The 7,946-nt window shown below is 41.7% G+C and overlaps 1 protein-coding gene across 4 annotated transcripts in view; it reads left to right on the top strand.

Annotated features, from left to right (window-relative positions):
* The window catches only part of usp54b (ubiquitin specific peptidase 54b), a 96,992-nt gene that overhangs the window by 3,071 nt on the left and 85,975 nt on the right, over positions 1 to 7,946 (top strand). Inside the window, exon 1 of one of the 4 annotated variants that reach the window (XM_010793605.1) lies at positions 7,161 to 7,173. The exons of the other annotated variants lie outside the window; for them this stretch is intronic. The gene's annotated coding sequence lies outside the window, so the exon portion shown is untranslated. Of the gene's footprint in view, positions 1 to 7,160; positions 7,174 to 7,946 lie in introns of those variants that run through there. 4 annotated transcript variants of the gene reach the window in all.

Here is a 7,946-nt window from a genome sequence, read left to right as displayed (position 1 = left end):
AAAAAAAGGATCTGTGCCTCGCTAATATGCTCCCACATGCAGCTGCACGTGTGCCTACTGTATGCACACACACACACACACACACACACACACACACACACACACACACACACACACACACACACCTTTAGATTTAAAGTGGGAAGACGAAGAGAAAGAGGGGAGGACGAACCCCTATTGTCAACTATGGCTATTTGAATTTACACATAACCCAGTTACAGTTCACCCGGTTTTGGACTGTGTGTGTGTGTGTGTGTGTGTGTGTGTGTGTGTGTGTGTGTGTGTGTGTGTGTGTGTGTGTGTGTGTGTGTGTGTGTGTGTGTGTGATGAAAGACAGATGAATGGGGAAAGAAGTGTAGAGAGTGAATGGAAAATAGAGGTCAGTTAAGGAAAGTGAGAGACAAAAGTGAATGGGAGGGTGAGTAAGAAAGGGTAAGTGCAGCCAAAGGGGAAGGAAACAGAGAGCACATGTTCGGTGAAGGAACAATCCAAACCGTTGTCTTTTACGGGGATGTATATAAATAAACTTCTCGCCTTTTCTATTTGCTCAAGTGGGAGGGAGAAGTTGTGAGAGACATGCGATTGTCCTCGGGGAGAATATCAACTCTGTGTTGAGCTTGCATGACACCGATCTCTCCGTCACTAACGCCACACACAGAGGAGCAGGACACTCACATTATAACACGGCGTCATTCACAGCATTTTATTTAAATATGCCATTTTTTTTTAAATGTCATAATCCCTACTCTCAGCCAAAAGGAATACATACTGTATAGGGTTGTAAAATGCAGAACACATTAGACCAAATTTTAGTCTTAGTTTTAATTTCTTTATTCTTGTATTGCTGTAGACCAGGGGTGTCCAAACCTTTTTCACAGAGGGCCACATACAGTAAAATATACAAAGGGATGGGCCACTCACTAGAGGTTTATTGCCTCATAAGTTATAAGTTAGGAACATCAATGAAATGTAGGTAAATTATGGTTGATATTGATACAAAGAAACACACAGCTCTCTGTAGGATTTCAGTTATTGTGTTGTGCTCATTCCTTAAAACAGGAGGCTCAGATTGCTTATAATAAGGGGAAATATGAAGGGTAGATTTCAAGCTTGTTATACAAATTAGTTATTGAGCTTTTTTCAGCAACTTAGATTTGTTAGAAATGGTTTTAAACCGAAAAGTGGGCCTATTAACACATGAATACTACTGAGTAATATATGTTTACATATATATTTATGAAGTACAACCCAAGACGAGCACAAGTTTAATTTGTGGGTCATATTTCATTATACTTTTACAGTCTGCTGAGGGCCGATTAAAAATGACTCGCAGGCCGGGCCGTAGTTTGGACACCCCTGCTGTAGACTACAGGGTCTGAAATGGGAACAAAGGAGTCTGTGACCTTTCTTGGAGGTAATACTGTAGATGTGGGACGAAAGTAAAAGGACACATACTTTTCTGTACTTTTATTCTGGTTTGTCTTTCATACTTTAGCTCTGTATTTTGCTCTCATTCTAAAGGGGACATATCATTCAAAACTTTTTCTGAAGTACCTTTAAACCCACAAACGGGAATAAGGTCAGAAATCATTTTTTGCATTCTTGACCTCTTGACATTTGAAACTATTAGGAAAAGCAATTTGGAGTCTTGAATATCAATATCTGCAATCCATGACAAACTCCACTAAGGCTTCAGAACAGCTACCGGTACTTGGTGTCAGCTTCTTGCAAATATACCATTTTAGACAACAAGGGGTGCTTCCAATTGTGCTCACAACAGTTTGGAAAAGATCCTTCCCTGTCTCTGATCTTGCAAGAAAAGATCCTTCCCTGCAAAATGAGATTTTTAAAGATGTGGTTCCCCAGTTTGTTGTGGAACAATTGTTCCAGCCTGCACAGACCCAGACTTTGACCCCATCAAACACCTCTGGGATGAGCTGAAATGAGATGTGAGCCGGCCTTATTGCCCACCGCCAGTGCAAGACCTCAGTAATTCTCTTGTGGCAGAAAGTCCCCGCAGCCAGGTTCCTAAAACTGCAAAGTCTGAGATCAGACCAGTGGCTTTAATATCAGCATTATAGTGTTTATGGTTTATAAATAATGAGTTCAACAATCACACACACACTGCAGGGGTTTAATGGCCTTGTATCCCATTATGTCTGGCCATATAGTGTATATTACACAAGTGTTTTCTAACCTTGCGGCTCAGGAGCTCTCAGGGTCTTAGGTAAAATAATAGATATAATATCTAATAGAGTTGGGCAGGGATGACGTATCTTTGTAGGCCAACCCAGAAATAAGCTGCGCATGGGTTCCCTCGACAAAAAAAGCAATGGGATTTCTCCATAGGCTTTTGGAATATTGTAAAAAATAAGGTCTGTGGGACACGAACCTGTTTGATAAATACATGTTTGTTCAGCCGAATAATATCCACATTTCTACCCTGCTTCTATAATTTTCGAATCATAAATATAATCGCCAGAAGCAAAATGCTAACGTTATGCTATAATCGAACTACAGCCGAGTACAGCAGGGTCGCACGACTTCAACGTGACGCCAACTTAAGATCGATATTCAAAAATACAGATTCTAAATTGTACAAGTTGAAGCGTTTGTTTTAACAGTTTGCAAGAGCGCAGGTACTTGCTTTCAAGCAGAACAGGGGCAAACAAACTTAGCGGGAGTGTTTACGAGTTTGGCGTAATGACGTACAACGTCCTCGACAACCTCTGTAGTCCTACTCAGCCACTTGTTAACAACCATAGTTTTTCAGACACCAGTGTGGTCACTGCTGATGTATTTAATTTCGTAGAACAAAACGTGATCCGTCTCTTAAATTTGTGTCAACCACAGACCTTATTTCCAGCTATTTTCCAAAAGAGAAATCCCATTGACTGAGACGAGGGAACCCGTAGTGGTAAAATGCTAACTCACTTCCGGGTTTTAGGACTCTTCACTGCACCACTCTATTTCTTAATTGTAAAATAATAGAAAATGTAAGTCCCAATCTTTCAGATAAATGTTAGGAATCAATCAATCAATCAATCAATGTTTATTTATATAGCCCAATTATCACAAATGTTACATTTGTCTCAGTAGACTTCACAGTGTGTACAGAATATCAGTATGACAATACGACACCCTCTGTCCTTAGACCCTCACATCGTACAAGGAAAAATTTCCAGAGAAACCCCACAGTTTAAAGGGGAACATGGGAGAGCAACAGAGGAGGGATTCCTCTCCTAGGACGGACAGATGTGCAATAGATGCCGTGTGTACACCAATATTTTCTTTACTTAATTAAGAGCATATATGTGTGTATGTACTTTTTCAGGATGTTTAAATGAATTGCATTTGATTTTGGTTTGCGAGGAAGTGTCAAAGTGCACCAGGGGTCAAACATTAATTGAGCCATTCTTTCAGATTCTGATTCCTGCATGTCGCTTGAAGAGTTCAGAGAAAAGAGGCGATAAAAGGGAAGTAAGGGGGAAGATGGAGGTGAAGAGGAATGCTGTGGGTTAGATAGTGAAAAGATTGTGTGAGAAATTGTGCGAGGGCCTGGGGAAAAAGACATACACAGGGAAAATGTAAAGGAAAAGGATCATTACTATTAGACTGACAGTAAAGTGGAACAATGAAAACAGCTGTCTGTCCTCAATGCTCCCAGCTGTGCCCTCGCTGGCTTTATCGATCCACAAGTACTCATCTTGTGTCACACTGACTCACACATCCATTTGGATACAAATACAGATTTAATGTCCCCTTGAAGTTTTACTTAACATTCAACCTTCCTTACACCTAGGTTTCTCCTGGTCATTAGCTCACACGTCAACAAAACACGTTATCTTCCTGCTCCTGCTATTTGTTGAGGCAATATCACACTTCAGTACTCTCTCGTTGTGGGAAACTTCTTAGGCTGGAGCCACACGAGAACGGTAACGGTCGTATCCGCTACAGTTCTCTATCACATAGACGGTTCGGCCACACGATAATGATAACGGGTCCCAAGGTGGGTAGATCTGCGGACGCAGCGCTCTGGGGGGCCAAACGGCTCTGTGTCTACGACCTATACGATCATTTTCTGATAACGATGACGTTGAACCCTGTGTCACCCGCGTCATTGCTGATGTGTTTCGCCAACAACAACAACAGTTTTCCGAGTGTTTCGAGCCAGGTCCCGGTATCTCGCAGGACAGTGCACCCAGCAGGTGCCTCCAGCAGACCCCCCCGCAGGGCAGAGTTTCCGTTAGCCGAAATCCAACATTTCCAGTCAAAATGTCGCCTATTGTTTAGGTGTCCTTTGACACTCAGGCAGTCATATCATTAGCTAGAACTAGCTAGATCTGATCGATATGGACATAATCGCGAGTGAAGTCTAATCGGACAGGAGAGAGAGATCAGAGATCAGCTGCTGCCTCTCCCCACCTCTACTGCTAAATCCACCGCGGAGAATAAACAGAAGAGGAACCATGGAAACCATGCTCGGAAGTCTTCTTCACTGCTTTTGGTGTATTTTGTGGCGGAAGTACAGCGCCACTTACAGGCCCGGCATATGTACTACAGCGTCTCCAGCGGGTCGAGCGGTCGTTTGCGTTAACGTTCTCGTGTGGCTCCAGCTTTAAAATATAATGTTTGTGAACATATATTGTTCTTATAGTCAACAAATCCCACATTCTAAACATCTGTCTATCAACAGTCCCCTAAGCCTTTTTGCTCTCCAATTCAACCTCACTTGAGGCATACATTTTTCAAACAAGTCACACATATATAGAAATAGCAAGAATATTTAGTAACAGCTTTTGACAGCTGTGCCCTCTCATTTACAAAAAACACAAAAACCTTAGTCCACATTTGTAATTATGATTTGTTAGGAACCATTTTCAGTTGTGGATGAATACACATGTTGGTGCTCTAGTAGAGTATTAACAGCAGCATGATGGTGTCAGCAGGTGTCTCATTGATGGGTTTTTGTTGTTGGTTAACGATGCGGCTTTGTGTATAATATAACCATATATAAGATAACCCTATATTGGGTTTTTTGGTTACACACACAACACTTGTACAGTAAGTAGGATCAGTTCATTGCTAGCTTTTGCAGATGTATGCAGAATATCACCAGACATTATCACCTTTGATATTTGTGTCACCTTGGTGGGCCTTTTTTTTCGCACTCACAGGCCAGCTGTTAGGACTTTATACAAGAGGACAGCACACCAATGTCCCCAAATATATTTTTAAGTGACCTTAAGTCAGTGTAAACCGTCAAGAGCCTGTGCTAAGGCTTATCTGATCCCACCTGAAAGCAGGCCTTCCGCATTACTGTAACAAAGTGGAAAGAATATTAGAATAAAATACTTGTATTGCATTGCATTGCATTGTAAAAGATTTGTGTGGTGGTTGTGTATTAAATGCTATGGTGCCAATTGTGAGGGCTGCACAGTTACATCATATAATTCTATACAGAACATCCCTTTAATTCAGTCTGCCCTTTTTTGTAAAGTGAGAGACCTTTAAATAATGAATAGTTCTGAGGGATTTAATAATGCTAGCCTTTAATGTCAAATGTCTGTTCTGTTGAAGAGGTTCAAGGGTCTGTTCACAAAATTACTAAAAAGCATATTTCCCACTTCTGTAACTGAGAGTTTTGGTATTATTTCCCATGCTTTCAAAAGTTATTTTAGGGACAATCTCTTAAGTTGAAACTGTTTGATAGCTGTTGATGGGAATGTCTGTGAACTGTTCAGGGTAACCAGGACATTGTTTCTGGAAAGACAAATCTCTGTTCAAATGTCTTTTATTAAAGCTGTGAGCTAGGGCTGAACGATTAATCGATTTTAAATCGAAATCGCGTATCAGTCATTGTTAACCAATCAGAAGTGGCCCATGATAGTAGGTGATAGACACATTGATACAATCCAATCCAAGTATTTTTGAAATACTTTTCCAAATGGCTTCCAATGGAGCTTTCCTAGATGGTTTGGTGAAACAAACCATCTGAGTCAGGTTAGTAATGCTCCATCACATGTTATACATCTATTACAGGGTGAATCCAAGCTGATCTCACCAGAATGCGTGACTCCACCACGACTCCTTAACACCGCATTGCGTGGTGGAGTCACGCATTCTGATACATTTACGTGTCGGCACCACGCAAAAAACCCCAATGTAAAGTGAAGGAGGCTTTTTTGTCGTGGTGCACACACGCATTCTGGTGAGATCAGGTTGAGTGAATCTTAAACTGAAGCTTGACTTTAAAGCAACCCAACGGAAGTTTCATGTAAGTTTAGTTCTTTCACTCGTAGCTCGGGCTGCGGGGGTGCCAGAGACGGGAGCATGTTGATACGACCTTCCTAGCCGGAGATTCGGCCGCATTTTACAATAAACTTCCGTTGGGTCGTATTTTTGGACGTTCTGCCTCTGCCTCCTTGCTTGGTCTGGGCCGCTCAACGGTCAGTCTCACAGTCGCTTAAAAACAAATATTGCAAATCCAATCGCAATATCTGTCAGAAAAATCGCAATTAGATTATTCCCCCAAATCATGCAGCCCTACTGTGAGCACCACAAACACAATTACATAAATCTGAATTGTATTGGGGATGCGACAGAACTCTTGAACATGGATACCTCACCACTTTGGCTAATTTAACTTCTAGCTAAAGTACTTTTTCAAATGTAGCTGTTCTTAGTGGTTAAACACATAATTGTCCTCTGACCTGTAGTGCTATTTTTGAATTTATATTTATAAGTGGGTGTATTTCGGTAACGGCCTGTGGATTATCTTGAGTAACCGGGTTACTATTAATGTATTATTAATGTTAATAGGCATTGCTGTTTCGTTTTTCAAAATAAATTCATATAATTCCATTAGAAGAAATGTGAACCTAGATTACTGTCATGTAGAAGTGTACTTGAGCAAGAAACGTATCCGTAAAATTGTTCCGGTAGTTATGTCTACAGTATTGAAGTGTGGGTAAGCATGAGCTAAACTACATGTAATGTAATTCACATCTTGACCCTTGAAGAAAAACTCACTTTGCCACCATTTCTCCATGCTCAAACTGAACTGGGCCTGATTTCCATAAGGTTAGATAATGAAGCCTCACAGACGACATATAATGTGTCTGTGTCTGACAGAACAGCCAGTGTGTTCACCTGGACGGTGCACGTGGAAGCGTCTTCCATGTGTGTTTGCTGTCTGGCTGCTCCAGTGGTCCCGCTTCCTTATGCCTCCAGCGCAGGGTCAGGGAGTTTGATTGACTTGTGCCTTGACTCACTTTGGCTTCCAGGAACTCTCTACCATCAATACACATCATCATCACTCGCCAGCCCTGTGTGTGTCTCAGTGTGTCTTAGTCTGTGTGTGTCTGTGCCTGTGTTTTTGTGTGTGTGTGTGTTTCTCAACCAGTGCAGCACAGTGTGTGTCTCTGAGTTAAATCACATGGTTCTGCTTGTCCCCCGCGTGCCTGCTGCTTGGCCTATTTCCATGGTAACTAGCTGAAGAACACACACACACACACACACACACACACACACACACACACACACACACACACACACACACACACACACACACACACACACACACACACACACACACACACACCCCCCAAATGACAGGCGTCTGTGTGAGGGGCTTGTCAGAGACATCTCGGTTGTGTGTGGCTGTAGGGTGCAGCCAGTCAGAGGGAGGATGTGTGATCACACACTCCACACAGGCTCAGCGGGAGACACACACACATGCACACACANTTGTCCACTGCACTGCCTCAAATGATCTCTTGTTACAGGAGGCACTTCAGAGACAGTAAATTATTTCAAAAATAAAAGTATTTTGTGTAGCAGTAACACCAATGACGTAATTTTGGGTGACTGACATTTATTTGATATTATTAATAATAATTTGCTTTTTTTTTTACCATTTCAGTGTTATATTTAATGCTTGTAAT

This window comes from Notothenia coriiceps, unplaced genomic scaffold (assembly GCF_000735185.1).
Source record: "Notothenia coriiceps isolate Sejong01 unplaced genomic scaffold, NC01 NC01_scaffold00037244, whole genome shotgun sequence".
Lineage (NCBI taxonomy): Eukaryota > Metazoa > Chordata > Actinopteri > Perciformes > Nototheniidae > Notothenia > Notothenia coriiceps.
Note: the sequence above shows the minus strand (reverse complement) of the source record. Positions and strands in the feature narration are given on the sequence as shown.